Genomic DNA, 14,389 nt, shown 5'->3' on the forward strand with positions numbered 1-14,389 from the left:
CACAGGAGGACACAGCAGCTCACAGCAGCTGATCCACTTTCAGGCTGAAAACGAGCAAAAGTTTCCTAAATCATATGTTCATGTTGTACCCATTCATTATTGCATTGATACTGTATTATTGTGATAATTTGTAATTAATTCCTGTTCATGCACTTGTATATTATTGTTGATTTTGACATGGAACACTGATGGAATGTGAGGCCAACAGGCTTCAGACTGGTCTGGAATATTAGAACAGCTGTAGTTAAATTTTCTGAACATAAATGACATTCAAAACGGTAATAACTAAAACAGATATACAACACACCATGTATACACGGTGTATACTGTATGTATCTATACATGATACATGTGTACGCACATATGCATTGCAAACAGACCTAAGTACTACACAGATAAGAACATCTGCCTTGATCTGCACCACCAAAGTGAACATAAAATAACTATTAAATATATGCCACTGTTGTCAAAACCAAAACAGTCGACAGACAGAGACGGCATCTTGGAAGTTTGTGATAATTCTGTATGGTGATGTAACCAAGTGGTGTCCCATTTCATAGGGGTATGTTTTCACCCCTACCCCTTACCCCTTGACACTATCTGTGTTAAAGTGGATGTCATTAAAGACTTTGATAAGAGCAGTCTCAGTGCTGTGGTGTGGTCGGAAACCCGACTGGAAGGTATCCAAAATGTTGTTCAGTGACAAGAAAGTGTAGTTGTTGAAAAAAGACGCTTTTTCAATGATTTTACTTAAGAAAAAAAGGTTTGATATTGGCCTATTTTTGCCCATTAGTGATGTGTCTAGGAGTGGCTTGATTACTGCAGTTTTCAGGGTCCGTGGGAAGATACCTGAAAGTAGAGATGTGTTCACAATCTGTAGAAGATCAGAAGCAAAACAATTGGAAACATTTTTTAAAACACCTGTTGGAAGAATATCAAGGCAACAGGAGGAGGTTTGCAGATGTTGTATAATGTCCTCCAGGTTTTAATGGTTGATGGTGTGAAATTCTTTCATATTGGAACTGCTTGAACTATAGTCCCCTGGCGATAAGGTTATGTAAATTTGTGTGTCGTCCGCATAACTATGTTAAATTATTTTGTTGTTCTCTATAATCTGGGCCAGTGGGAGCATGTAGATGTTAAACAGAAGAGGCCCCAGAATAGAGCCTTGGGGAACTCCGCACGTCATATTTGTATGCTCAGATGTATAATTATCTATTGACACAAAGTAATCCCTATTCTGTAAGTAGGATTCAAACTATTTTAGTACTGAGCAAGAAAGTCCAACACAGTTTTCCAGTCGGTTTAGTAATATGTCGTGGTCGACCGTGTCAAATGCAGCACTGAGATCAAGTAATACTAAGATTGAAATTTTGCCACGATCTGTGTTAAGGTGGATGTCATTAAAAACTTTGACAAGAGCCGTCTCAGTGCTTTTGTGTGGTTGGAAACCCAACTGAAAGGTATCAAAACTGTTGTTTAGTGACAGGAAATGGCTGAGTTGTAGAAAAAATGTTTTTTCAATGATTTTACTTAAAAACGGAAGGTTTGATATCGGCCTATAGTTGCTCATTAGTGATGTGTCTAGATTGTTCTTTTTAAGAGTGGCTTGATTACTGCAGTTTTCAGGGCCTGTGGAAAGATTCTTGAAAGAAGAGACGTGTTCTGTGATGGAAGTTTCTGTTCAGCGAGGGAGGAATTTGTGTTGAAGATGAGACCTTGATGAAACAAAATAAAGACAGGCTGCAGACTGGATTAAAAGTTTAGATATTCAGTGAAAGAGTTTAATTATTTTCTCGAGAGAACAACCAGCACAAAGATGACGAGAATAGCAGTTCACAATGCAACAGAGTAACAAGGTGACCGCACAATTCTGGTGCCCGCGTAACACAAGACAACTCCTTATATCCTCTTCTGCCCCAACAGAAAACCCTATCATGTTTGGAAAAACACTCTGATCCTAAACAAAACACTTCATCTTATTCTTCAGACTCACTGGTGCCAGTTGCTGTCCCTGTACATCTGGTTAACGCGTCAACAGATGGCTGTCGCTGTCATTCTACCTTAGGAGTGCAGAGATTTATCTTTTCCATAGATTAGTTCTGTTTCTGACCTAGAGTTTGGGCACCCTGACCTTTGGCTATCTCCCGGGCGCCTGCATCTGTTTGCCATTGGTTTATTCCGGTGATAAACAGAGTCTCACTTTTTAACTGTCCCTAGAGATAGAGGGCCCCAAACAGGAGATATCTGTAGGAGGCAGGCACATTGTTTATGGGACAAGTGTGAAGTAGGGGACACATGTTTAGAGGCATATTGTGGAGGTTTAACTTAAAAGAAAGATTTACTTTTACGAATGAGTAAGAAATTAATAAACACAGATAGACAGTCATTGCCTATGTTTGAAATCATTGTCTATGTAATTTTCCCATCACATTCCCCACTTTTGATTACAACCCTAATCATTATACATTTGAAAATTACTGGAAGCATTCGTGCAAAAAAGAAAAAGAAATAACACATTTCTTTGAGGAATCTAAACCTCTGGGCTCAAGCTACCCCAACATACATTTAAGGAAAAATATGAGAATTCAATCGGGTTACATGAGTTTGAATCTTACAGGAACTCAGAGGCGGAATCTGAATCAAATTCATCCTCCTTGTAGGTGGGCAGATCAAACAGACCAATATCATCATCATTTACTTGCACTGCCTGATACTGAACCCTTTCAAGAGCAAACAGGGAGTCAATTAGTCAATGGGATAATGCAACAAATAGCAATTAGAAGGAAAATCATTACAGAGACCAACGGAGTTACAACTTTCCATATCATCGCTCCCCAACCCACCCCAAATATCCAAGCGACCCAGTCCCACACAGAATAAGTGTGAGGGACATCATGAGCCCTAAGACTAGTGGCGAGTTGGTTTAGCTGATGAAATGTGTCTGTGAGGTTACCTGCAATGTCTGGAATGAATGTGTGGCATTGATCACTTAATACATGACAGAGCCTCCCCCTGAGCTGCTAACAGTAAATCTAGACCCATCTGGTTCTGAAGTAAGATGTTACGCATAGCTCGCAAGGCTTTAGGAAAATCGCTGAACCCCGCAAACATGACGGCGGTCAGATTTTCCAAACTTTCATGTATCTTATCAATATCATGTGCGTTATTAACTAAACCCTACCACGGAAGAATTCCTGAAACAAATTTGCTACTGTAACTCATCATTTTACATTAAGCTCTTAAAGTAAAATGCAGTCAGTGCACAAATAGTTAATTAGGTTTAGCACAAGTGTTTTTTTGGGTGAAGTCCGTTTCTGTGAGTGGGGAAGCAATGAACACAAAACATTAATCAAACATCGCGTGTAAGTTTGCTGATTGAACCCAGTCATACGTTGGAATATGATTGCGTTGTCTTTGTTAGGAGAAAGAACCCATTTATTTTGCACCATGTTAATCATTTGAGTTGATTTTGTCATTTTAGGACTGAAAGTAATCGCATGGTTACAACAGAAAGGTGGTTGATGTATTAGCCATTACCATGAAGTTTGTTGTCCTAAGGTTATTGCTTTGTTTATATTTTCTCATACTCCGGTTTCCAATACTGTCTAGACGAGAAAGGTGAAGAGCGCTCTACTCATTTTATCCCTTTATGTGACGAGTGAAAACTGAGTGTGCGTGTGTACCGTGCAACTGTAGTAACATTAATGGGAGAAGAAGTGGTGTTAGAATAAATGATGTCAGATTTATCTCTATCATATCTGTCTAACAACAAAAATGCTACCCCCACAAACACAGATCGAAAACACAGAACAAGAATACATTTATGTCATACACCATGTCTTTCTCTTCCTGTGTTCTTCCATCATCACAGCGGCCTGCTGTGCCTGTCAGGAGCCGTGTGTGTGTGGGTGGTGGGGTGATGCAGTACCGGGCTGTAGATCAGGCGGTCTTGCTTCTGGTGCCGTGGATTTCTTCTGGTGTCAGAGGTTCGTCCACTAGCACATGACACACCGTCGGAGTCAGTCTTTACCACTGCCTCGTTTCTGGTGTGTGTGTGTTGCAACTCTGCCAAACAGTCATGTGGCTTTCCCTTTCCTAGTGTAGGCATAAGAGAAGCAGGATGAAGTACTGTAAAATGTTTAACAGTGACATTATACATACCAAGCAGACATGTGTGATACCATAGATATCGTGCCGCAGATAAATGTGAAGATCGTTGCTCCAATAGAATCAGAGAAACTACATGTGGCACTAACAATATTAATGGAGCAAAACTAGGCCACAGGCCAGAGCCTGTCACCGTGAGGCTGCAGGAGAACAGACGTCATGCAGCCCAAACGTCCATCCACTGTCTGGGTGAATGGAAGTTTAGGGTTTGGCAAACCTAAAGTGGGATGGTTTTGAAAAGCATTTGATTTTAAGACTTACAAACGCCTGGTCCCGCCTCGGTCGTCCACGTGACACGTCATCTGAAGACAAGTTGTTACCGTGTATTATGTCAGCTAAAGGCTGAACTAACTAAGCATAATTTGGAACGAAAACACGACAATAGGAACACATTCCTAGAAATTACATAATTTGTTTCTTTGTTGCAGGTTTTTGGAGGAAAACTATCGCCTCAATCCGAGATGAGGACAATGTTTTCCCTGACGCTGAAATGTCATGACCCAAAAAATGCACTTCTTTTTTCACAAATTGCAGTTTAGCTAAACTAGCTTTGTGCCCCTCTGCTGCCAGATGACACAGAAATGCAATAGTGCAATAGTGTCCTGTTCACACTGAGCTTTAGTTGGACTTGCAATTAGGCAGTCATCAACATATTGAAGGAGAGCAGAGCCTGGGGAAAGGGTTAAGCTTTCAAGGCTCTCTGTCAGTGCCTCATTGTAAATGGTAGGTCTCTCAACAAATCCTTGTCCTAAACTTGTGAATGTGTAGGCCTCACCATCAAACAGGAACGCAAACCAGAAGGGGCTGTCTTTGTCCACTGGAACACTGAAAAAAGCGTTAGGCAAATCAACAACAGAAAAATACTGTGCCCCCCCTGGAACGTTGGGAGCACGTGCGTGGACCGCTGCATTTACTGCTTTGAGGTCCTGAACAAAACGCCATTCGACCGGTTTTCCCTTATCACGAATTTTCTTGACAGGGAAAATAGGCGTGCGAACGGGTGAATCGGGACATGGAACAATAACACCTGCTTTCAAAAGAGAGTTAAAAACCGGCCTGATTCCATTAATTGCTTCTTGTTTCAGTGGGTACTGATGTTTCTTGGGCCTGAAGTCCGAGCGCGGAGTGATGACAACAGGCTGGCAATTTTTATGAGACCCACTTATTTGTTTATGCGCTGCCCACAGGTGAGTCGGCACTTGGGACAGCAACGGAGACATATCTGAGGGAGAGACAGTCACAGAATTATTCAAAAGTGTGTGTGTGTGTGTATCAGCTTCTTTCCGCTGGAACACACTGCGTAGAGCGGTCACATGATGTGACAGGAGTTTTCGATAAACTCCCGTGGAGGGGGAGGTGTACACATTCCCTTCCACGGTTGAAGGTCAGTCAGTCAGTTGGTCACAGTCCAGGGCAAACTGTCCCAAGTGTCTCCACTGATCTGTGTGAGATTTAGACAAAAGAGAGAAATGAGCATATGAGTGCCGAACTCTTAAAAACATTCTCTGCTTATCAGTCAAGGTTTACCACTACTGCATATTTAAATCTATGCCAGTATACGTAAGCACACTCAAGCTCATCTGTATCTTCTGTGAAAAATTCTTCAACAAACATGTCATCACGTTCTGAGGAAACAAAACAAGTGCAATGTAGGTTTAGTTCTGACATGAAGTCAGCAAGGGGTTAAGTCACATCTCTGGCCCCATGCAGCAGGCTTGCAGCATGACCAAGAGAGAGATCGACCACTGAAAAAATCAGCTGAGATGTGTGTGTGTGTGTGAAAACAATGAGTCAGGCTGGCTGTGACTTCTAATCTTACAACCTTGAGACCTGTAGGAGTTTGAGATAACTCCTATGCCAAACATTAGATCTCTACCTAACAAGTTCACAGGACACAGGAGAAAGGAAAAACAAACATTTTGCACTTCTCTCTTGCTCTGAATCATTTGGATGTACACACATCATAGAGGTTGAAAATATTACTGGTAGAATTGCTCTGCTTGCAAATAAAGATTTTTGGAGCACACAATTTGTTGCACCTAAATAAACCAAAAACTATACATCCCTTCCCTTTACATTGAAACTCGTAGAAGCCAATTTATACACCTCAAATAAAAACATTGCATAAGTAGGAATACCTTCTACATGTTTTCTCCCTAGGTGACAACATTGCGTCTAGAATTCTCCCTATCGTGCGTGGAAGAGTGTGATGTTTATGGGCTGTAGCGTGTGAAAGCATTTACTTCATTGCAAGCAGATTAGTTAGTGTGTTTTGCATTTTTACTTCCCTTATCCGGTGCAGAGTGGCTCAGACTCTCCACCACTCCCGTTCCCCTCCTCCCTTTCATTCGCCCTTTGCTGGCTATAGGTGCGATCCCCAACTGGGGGACCCCTCGGTCGTCTTTCACCTTCTTGTTTTGGGGATGGGCATATGTCTGCCCAGTGACCTCTTCCTCCGCAGTTGAAACATGTATCTCGGTCCACTGCTGACCTCTGTCCTCCACCTCGCCCTCCCCTTTTTCCTCTCGCTTTGCCTTTGCCTCTGCCTCTGCCCCCCCCCCCCCCTCTCCAGCCAACGTTGACACTGTCAAAGTTATTTTACTTCTGTTTCTCTTCTTTTCAGCTTGTTCAGCTGACTTGTTGCATCGGATGACAGTACCCGATGCTGCTGTTAATGTCAGATGTAGGTGGGGGAGAGACCGTGGCTGCTTGTAGAGAGAGAGTTTGCAGCGAGGTGGGTGCTGTGTGGGATCTTGTCCGCTCCTGGTGCTTGCTTCTGGGGGAAACACGGACGGTGTTTCTCCCTTTGGCCTGGATGTTGGAGGAGGGTAGGGTGGTGGTGGGTCGAGCAGCTGATCGCCATCTTTAAGACTCGGATAGAGGGAAAATGCATTAGTGACAGAGTTCATATCTCCTTTCTGTCTTTCAACAGCATTGTCTGTTCCCTCTTTAGTTACCAGTTTTTTCATCTGTTTTCTTTCCCTACAAGTGGCTTCTTTCATTCCACTGACTAAAACATTCCTTGTTTTTCTTCATTTGAATCAAATCTTGGGTGCTAATTGTTTTACTCCCTCTGAGCAGTTTTTTTTCCTCTTCTGAATCCTGTTTTAGCATTCTAAGTTTGCCTGTACTTAAAGAACCATTTTCAGGAAATCCATGTTTAGTGGTCCAATAAACCAGACAATCTAAGGTTTGCGGACCATATTTTTGAATCATCTCATCCACAAGAGGGCCTGAAGGAACGTGTGATTTTGTGCTCTTGTTGCCCATTTTCTAAACAAAATAGGGAACAAGCAGCCGAAGTACTTCTTTTACGTATAATCGTCACTATACGGCCCAGTTTAGTTCTCGGTAAACTTTGCGAAAAAACCTGCAAACAGCTGTAACTTTGTTTAAGCTATAATGGCTGTTTATCTATGATAGAATTCCGTTCGATGAAAATCCCGATGAGCAGCTACGATGACTGTTTATCTGTAGGATTTTAAAACCTATCCGTCACCCCGTCCTAGTCCGTGCTGAATGAAATGATGTCAAACTGGTGTTCTTTATCTGTTAACAACCTGATGTTAAATAACGACAAAGAAACCTTTTCTCCTGTTTTGTACAACCCAAAATTTCCCAAAACGAAAGATAGACTTTCACCAAACATCCCCAGTGAAAACCCCCCCGGTCAGTATCTGTCTCACAAGTTGTCTCAATATCCAATTCATAAGTGAAATTCTAACTTACCCCCGCTGTTTGAAATTGCTTCCTTTTTCGTTTGGATTTCAGAGTGGAATCAGTGGAGCCTTACACGGTTTCTGACCCTCTTTCACTCAAAAGATGTTTTGTCGAGGTTTAGAGGCATATTGTGGAGGTTTAACTTAAAAGAAAGATTTACTTTTAAGAATGAGTAAGAAATGAATAAACACAGATAAACAGTCATTGCCTATGTTTGAAATCATTGTCCATGTAATTTTCCCATCAAATTTCACAATCTGTAGAAGATCAGAAGCCAAACAATTCAAAACCTTTTTGAAAACACCCGTTGGTAGATTATCAAGGCAACAGGAGGAGGTTTTCAGATGTTGTATAATGTCCTCCAGGTTTTCATGGTTGATTATATAAAATTCTGTCATTTTGGACATTTCTGTCACTAGTTTTGCTTGAACACTGTGACAACACATATCCTTTACTTAATATGGAGGCACCGACTGTTTGTCTAATCTTCTGAAGTTTGTCTTTGAAGAAGGAGGCAAAGGCAAAAATATTGAGTATCTGCTAGTCAAATTGACTCCAATAATTTTAATTCTATACTTTCATTTTATGTTACAGCTGCACAGCATGAGTCAACAGGAATGCTTCATTAAAATACAATAACATAAGAACAGCAAATTAAATCAGAACAGCTGAATAACTTTGCCTTAGAAAACATTTTTGATTTATGTTTTATAGTTTGCTGTAATACCTGTGTAGAGGAGTATGAGTGGATACCAGCCACCAAATGTGCTTAGAATTTTGAATCAAACTGTTTGTAAATACAGGACATGGTGTTGTGCATGACGCCAGCAGGCGGGGCTCAAGTGCTGTGCTTTACGCTATGTTCCCATAGTCATAGTTCCCATAATTCATGCATTCATTCATTTAATTGTTTTGCATCCATCCTGTTCTGCAGACATATGTCTCTGCATTCAGTCAGTTTGAATTACTGTAATAGTTGCCTAAGACAATTTAGCTGAACATGTATGTCCAAAGATTTTGCACAACAAACATAAAGTGTGTGTGTGTGTGTGTGTGTGTGTGTGTGTGTGTGTCGATGAGAGGCATTTTGTACCTCAGATATTGCTAATACGTCACTGGTTGTCCCCTCTATTTGGGTAAAGCAGGTTACCCCATATAACCCCTGCTCTGTTTAGATCAAAGTAACGATGCTTATTCATTTCTGGCACTTTTTAAAACAGCAACCACACTGCTTTGGATCGGCATTTTGACATTGTGAGAGCCCCCCCCCTTCACCCATGCATCAGTCAGATCTGTCTATAATTCTGTTCTCACTTTAATGAGTAGAGAGGTAATCAACAACAAGTGATGCCAGGCATGGTGATACATTCTGCAGGAATACTAATTGGGGTTTTGAAGGGTCAGAGGACTGTGCATGTAACATAAACCTGCCTCTGTCATACTTCTAACCTTGTGCTTTTTCATCGTAGGTACCAAGGTGGGTTAAATGTTTTTTCAAATTTTATGATACATAATATATATACATATATTTTTTCTCAATGAATCTGCTATGTGTTAAACGTTTAAAGTCTGTTGGAATTTTCACGAACACAAAACACTATGTGCTAATTTCACATGTGGGCGCATCTTTTTATGAAGCAGTTATCATGGAACATGTCTATGCTGTTATTTGGTTTAATTGAAACATTGTCTTTGTTTGTGCAGAGCCACAACAAATCCACTTTTTATTCAGCTAAATCTTAATTACTGTTAATGACAATTAACTAGCCAATGCAGTATATAGAATTACTGGACAATTGCGGGCCAAATGACCATTCTTTACCTCAACAAAACCCACAAAAGGAAGGCAGAGAATTCTATAATAAGTAGGGCTTGGTGATCAGAGGAGACTCAAAATGGCCCAAAAACAAAAGAATACGTCCAGAGGGGAGGATTACATTTATCAGGACTGCGAAGCTACCATGCAGACAGAGACGGGATCAGAGAAGGATAACTCACAGAAAACAGGCTTAGTGAAAAGGGAAAGAAAAGCGGAGGCAATCTGAATAATAAAAGAGTCAATGTGTAAAATAGGACAAAAAAAAGTTTGTAATTATTCCGGTTGTATTTTGGAACCAAGGAATTGCTAATTACGTCAACAATGATTCCGTAAAATTATTATCTGCAGAAAAGATTTGCTCATGCCTTTTACTTGGTGCAGCATTTTTAAATGAATTAATTAGGCGATCACAGTAATTACTGTTTATATTGTTGTTAATGAGCCCAAAGGCAAGTGAGCTGCACTCATCCAAATTACACTCATGAGGCACGAAGCCAAGAAAAGGTCCCAACCAGAGTGCAGCATGTTGAACATTCACTGAGTCTTCCTTGTGAAGAGATAAAGAAGAGCATACTAAATTACACTGTAACCTTCCTTTTCCTTTTGACCATGCATCTTTCCCATTAATTTAAGCATTTGATTATTATATTATATGTAATTAATAAGAATACAGCTTTTGAAAATTGTCTCAAATGTCGTTAGCCCAACACAGTGCTTATGATTTTGTGTGCTTTATGCTAAAACAGAGACCTTAGATCACACTCACTGTCATTTTGCTAATTTTTCCATTTCATTTTTTCACTTTGTCAGGCATCTATCTCAGCTTCTCCCCCGTCTGTCAAACTGGTCTGGCATTTACTGTCCGCATCTGAAGCACAATAGCACAGCATTATAATGGAAAGGTGTCATTGTTAATATGATAATTTCATCATGTGCAGTAATCAGGTTTCTGAGTGAGTGACGCACACAGATCCCTGCCTAAGAAATGTCTGTCCCTTTTGTCAATTATTAGTGAAAATGTCAAACAGTACAGTGGTATTAAAGTGTGTAGTTTGCAATGAGGCCAAAGCACTTTAGCCCTACAGCGGCATTAAACAGTGTGGTGATAAATGAATGAAACTTCTCAATTCCTGCTTTTTTCCCCAAATCTCCCCTCTTATCAGCAATTTCTGAACAGAAAAAATACAAAGTTACAACACTCTGATACATGGTAAGCAGGTAGAAAGAAACTGTATGAAAACTCAAAATCTTTCACTCAAAAGAAGAAGCAAAAACCTCTCGAGCATTAATAATAATAATAGATTTTTTGTTGGACCCTCCCTTTGAGCTCCTGCCTATATCTTAAATCAATGCAGCAATATAAGGCTCTTTTCACCACTAATGACTCAACGAGGAAAGGCATGAAGAATGTAAAATGGTGGATGGTGAATGGAATAAACACAAGATACAAGCTGAACTTTATCTATATTATTGGCTAACTATATACTGCATATTTACTTTTTTTCTCATATAAGGAAGAATCAAGTGAAAGTGGGAATGAATGTTGGCTGAGATAACAATGTATATATATATATATATATATATATATATATATATATACACACATGTATATAATATATATATTTTACTACATATATCTGGGGCGAGTACAAAATAGTACAAAATTAAGGACCCTTCCCTCTCCCTAAGCATTCAAGTTTGTTTGACTTTGTTTGTTAGCATTTCACTCACAGTTAACTGAAAAGAAGCGGAATTGACATAAGTAAAAATCATACATCATGGCAACGTAAAACTATAACTTTATCTATATACACACATGCACCCATACATTAATACTAATATTGTATTTACAAACAAACCAATTTAACACAACCAAACAAACCAACATAATAAACCATTCCTCTTTTGTTCTATTCAGTTCAGTATTGAACAGTCTAAATGATATAGGCAGGGTTGCTGTTTTCAGGTTGTTCTACACTGGACTGAAGTAAGACTGTTTGTGCTCTGTAGCAGTCCTACACCCTTCCTTCCAAAAATAAATATATGATCCTCATCCTTTTCTGTTTACTTTCTCAGATAATCTTTGAATGTTATGGTCCAAAAAATGTCATAAAGCAGCAAAGAGAAGTCACAACTTCCCAAAACTCATCACGTAAGACAAAGAAAAACACCAAACCCTCTCAGTAGGGAGCTAATATTGTAGGGATACTGTCATAAAATATAACCGAACAAGAATGAATAAGTCACAATCAAAGAATTAAGTATTCATTTACAAATTGATTGACAAATTGATCCACCCCAGCCCATGCAGATGGTGGTGGTGGTGGTAGTGTGAGTGCTTGTGTGTGTGTGTGTGTGTGTTTGTATGTGTGTGTATTTGTGAGTGGGGGGGGTGTGAAACAGAGACACAGTGAGAAGTGAGAAACAAAACAAAAAGAGATATATAGAGAGAGAGAGATAGCGAGAGAGAGAGAGAGAGAATATGTTGCACCAGTGTTTTTGGGGGGTCATTCAGAGTTGATGAAGTCTTCCTGCTTCCTGCTGTAAAAAACAGGAATCTTTCCGTTGCCTTGGTAACCACTATGTTAGCCCCCTGCCTCACACGCACGCACACACACATACACACACACACACACACACACACACACACACACACACACACACACACAACAAGAGAAAAAAAAATGACACGATGTATCTGTAGATACTGCCGGCTGCTCTAAAGCTGACTGAGGTGTTGAAACATGAGCATGAAAGCAACAATTGAAATCTTTGCATGAAAAAATAAAAAAAGAGAATAAAAAAATGATGAAAATCATACAGTAGACCTGTGACCTGTTGCACAGCCAACAGCTGATTGAGAAACAAAAGAACAGCCTGGATGTTAATAAGCTAATGAGCTACTTTGGTTGTGCTCTAGCAGAAGAATAGAAGGAAAATTAATTCTAATTTTTTTTATCTACAATTAAAGCTAACACAACAAAACCATATTGGCATGTAATAGTCAGATTACTGGCTCTTCAATTTCACATCTTTGCATCTTAGGTATGAAAGAAAATCCCACCTTACCTGTGCTAGTCACCACTTTCGTTCATGTGTGCTCAACTCATGATCAAAACAATTTTTCCAACAGCACATGAAGGCAGCCAAGGTTTAATCAAGACCAGGGAAAATACATGTGTGTGTGAGCAGATGCTTCAATTGTTCAGACAGAAGTTTCATTGTGGAACAGGGACATTGTTTTTGCCTCATTTCATTACAGAATTCTCAGCATGTGCTGCGAGGGTTTTGTTTATCACAAATAATCACATGAAGCGAAGGCAAATTATACATGTGTGAGCTGTTTTCAGTTGGCTGTCTGAGAAGAAGGTGTAAGTAGAGCTGATCCCAGCCTGTGTGTTCGGGCTGAGCGCCGGGCAGCTGCCGAACTCACATGAGAACAACACCAATCAGCAGCTCTGATTGAGACGCTGCCTCAAACTGTTCTGACTGGGACCAGATGGAGTACAGAATCTTAATTTACAGGGTCACATACAAACACACACACACACACACACACACACACACACAGATATACAGTATACACATATTAGCATAGGCTGCTTACCTGCAACTATACACCTACATGCATACCCAGACATGAATACAAATTCATGTAAACACCTGAAACATAAAGAAAAAGAATGTGTGGTTTGTGGGTCTTTGTGCGTTGAACGATCTGCCACTCTCTTAATTAATAGTCATTTTCGTTGTTTCCCCACCAGCTTTGTGTGTATTGAAAAAGGCAGACACGCTGACAACAAGCTAGCACAATCCCAACATGTTGCTGTCCTAACCTGGAGCAGGAGTTCTAAAAAATAACTGGAAATAATGCATGTCTGCCAAATTAACATTATTAACAGATGTACTCAAAATAAACCAAGATAATACAAGCAGGAAATGCAGAAGCTTGCAAATTGATTCAAATTTAAATCAATAAAAATATCAAAATTGTACAAGGAAAATGTATTTGCTGAATGCAGAGGTGCCATTTCCACATTTTAAGAAACATACTGTGCAATTATTTTCATATTGCATTTTACTATAAATTCCCCTTACATCCCCTCTCTCTCTCTCTCTCTCTCTCTCTCAGACATTTATCTAAATAGATGCTCTCAAATTAACGTGTCTTGAGGCCTTATTGTTCTTTTAGGGTGATATTTTCCTGTGATGAAAGCCAGAGAAGGTCAATTTTAACAGAGACACATGGGAGAAAACAAGACGAGCAAAGGCTGTTTGTGTGTGTCTGTGATGTCTGTGTGCACATGCAGTAGACCACAGTGAGACTAAATAAGAACTATGAGGATTTGGACTTTGAAAAGGATGAGGATGAGATTTTGAAGAGGAATTGACAGATCTTGATGAGGATTACTTCTTCCCGTTCAGCAGAGGTTTTTTACTCAAGTAAAAGTGTAAAAGTACTGGTTTTAAACTACTTAGAGTATAAAAGTAAAAGTAATGTAAGCTAAGATTGTTTGAGTGTGCCAGCGGTGCTTTCCATGTCTTTTGAAGCAAGGCCAAAAACATATGCAGTCCCTACAAACCATACACAGCCAGGTAGTGTATGGAGCTAGAACAGTGACAGTAACCTGTGGTATTGAAAATAAAATTTGGCATTGAAACAATAAATATCGGTATTGA

At 39.9% G+C, this 14,389-nt stretch overlaps 1 long non-coding RNA gene across 1 annotated transcript; it reads right to left on the bottom strand.

Annotated features, from left to right (window-relative positions):
- Positions 1-2,843: 2,843 nt before the first annotated feature.
- Positions 2,844-11,308, bottom strand: LOC117946091. The gene is made up of 3 exons (XR_004656967.1): positions 11,267-11,308; positions 9,414-9,424; positions 2,844-3,583 (listed from the first exon to the last, which is right to left on the bottom strand). It is a non-coding gene; the product is annotated as an uncharacterized LOC117946091 (long non-coding RNA).
- Positions 11,309-14,389: the final 3,081 nt, after the last annotated feature.

This window comes from Etheostoma cragini, chromosome 6, assembly GCF_013103735.1.
Source record: "Etheostoma cragini isolate CJK2018 chromosome 6, CSU_Ecrag_1.0, whole genome shotgun sequence".
Classification (NCBI taxonomy): Eukaryota; Metazoa; Chordata; class Actinopteri; order Perciformes; family Percidae; genus Etheostoma; species Etheostoma cragini.